Source organism: Musca domestica, unplaced genomic scaffold (assembly GCF_030504385.1).
Source record: "Musca domestica strain aabys unplaced genomic scaffold, Musca_domestica.polishedcontigs.V.1.1 112, whole genome shotgun sequence".
NCBI lineage: Eukaryota > Metazoa > Arthropoda > Insecta > Diptera > Muscidae > Musca > Musca domestica.
In genome coordinates this window covers 1,005,055-1,007,553 of record NW_026712140.1, presented here as the reverse complement: position 1 = coordinate 1,007,553, position 2,499 = coordinate 1,005,055, and positions in this window count along the sequence as shown.

Here is a 2,499-nt window from a genome sequence, read left to right as displayed (position 1 = left end):
GTTGATTTTATGATACCCTACACCACTTTGCTAATTTAGTTGAGCTCCACATAACTATAAAAATTTTTTATGGGAGAATTCAATCATACAACCTATGATTATAATTATAATTTAAAATTCAAAGGACTAAATATGCCAAAGCATTTGTATCTTTTAAATTCGGACTTGTATTGTCCATTTGGTGCAAAATTAATTTGAAATCAGATAAAGATATGGGAGCTATATCCAAATCTGAACCGATCTCGATACAATTTGGCAAAGATATTTCTGAGCTGTATTTGATATATTTCCCTGAATATCGTTGTTACGCAGTGTATATTACGGCTGTGGGTAACAAATACAACAAATCGGATGAGCAATATATATGGGAGCTATAGCTATATCTGAACCGATTTTCACCAAATTTGGCATACTAGCTTCTAGACTCAATTCTGTCGTATGTGCCAAATTCCATCCCATTTGGGCAAATATTAGACGTTTGGTGCGCAATAAAATGTAAATCGGACGAAGTTATATATGGGAGCTATATCCATATCTGAACCGATCTCGATAAAATTTAGCAAAGGTATTGCTGAGCTGTATTTGATATATTTCCCTGAATATCGTTGTTACGGAGTGCATATTACGGCTGTGGGTAAAAACCAGTAAGGAAAGTTCAAAAGTCGGGCGGGGCCGACTATATGATACCCTACACCACTATGCATATTTAGTAGAGCTCTCGTAAAAAGGTTTATACAGGGCATTTCAGAGCTCTATGAGATATTTGGTACAAAATCAAAATCTATCTAATTCTATCGTGCATTTTACGAACTATAGCTATCTCTGAACCGGGTTTCTCCAAATTTTACGTATTAGCTTCTAGACTGGTGATTTGGGCTGATATTGACCATTTAGTGCACATTTAACCCGAAATCGGATGAAGATATATATGAGAGCTATATTCAAATCTGAACCGATTTCGATAAAATTTAAAACAGCTATTCCTGTGCACCATCTAATACCTGGTACCAAATATCACGGTTGTAGAGTGAATATTACGAATGTATGGGACTAAAACTCTAAATCGGATGAAACATATATATGGTTGCTATATCTATATCTGAACCGATTTTCACTAAATTTGATATACTTGTTTCTAGGCTGAATTTGGTCCGATGTACTAAAATTCAGTCCATTTGGACTTATATTGGCCATTTGGTGCACAATTAACCCGAAATCGGATGAAGATATATATGGGAGCTATATCCAAATCTGATCCGATTTCGATAAAATTACAAACAGCTATTTCTGGGCTGTATCTTATATCTGGTACCAAATATCATTCTTGTGGAGTGCATATTACGAATGTGAGAGGCTTAAACACCAAATCGGATGAAAGATATATATGGGAGCTATAGCTATATCTGAACCGATTTTCACTAAATTTGATATACTTGCTTCTAGGCCGAACTCGGTTGGGTGTGCCAAAATTCAGGTAATTTGGACTGATAGTGGACATTTGGTGCACATTTAACCCGAAATCGGATGAAGATATATATGGGAGCTATAGCTGTTTCTGAACCGATTTTCTTCAAATTTGTTGTATTTGCTTTAAGGCTAATCTCGGTCACATGTGCCAAAATTCGGGACATTTGGCCTGATATTGGCCATTTGGTGGTCAATTAACCCGAAATCGGATGAAGATATATATGGGAGCTATATCCAAATCTGAACCGATTTCGATAAAATTTAAAACAGCTATTTCTGTGCTCCATCTAATACCTGGTACCAAATATCACGGTTGTGGAGTGCATAGTAGGAATGTGAGGGACTTAAAAATCAAATCGGATGAAAGATATATATGGGAGCTATAGCTATATCTGAACCGATTTTCTCCAAATTTGATATACTTGCTTCTAGGCCGAACTCGGTTGGGTGTGCCAAAATTCAGGTAATTTGGACTGATAGTGGATATTTGGTGCACATTTAACCCGAAATCGGATGAAGATATATATGGGAGCTATATCTAAATTTGATCCGATTCTCACCAATTTCAATAGGGTTCGTCCTTCGTTAAATATTCGTTTAAAATCTTAAAAATACCGAATGTGGCTGTTGTATTAGGGTCTATACGACGACATGAACCTGCATAGGCATGTTTTGTCAGAAGTCATTACAATGTTCAAATGCGGTACATCCCCCCATATAAAGGTATCTCCCTATATTCGGTATTTTGATGATTTTAGCTACAGTATTCACCGAATATAGGAAGGTACCATTATATGGGGACTATACCAAAACGTGGATCTGCACAGACAACTTTCTGTCATAGGGTATAGTATCCATTACGAACTTCAAATACCAAATTTGAAACAATTCCGGTGAATAATGTCGCTAAAATAATCAAAATACCGAATATCGTGAGGTACCGTTATATGGGGGCTATTCGAAAACGTGGACCTGCAGTGACAAATTTCTGTCGTAGGCTGTAGTATCCATTACGAACTTCAAATACCAAAT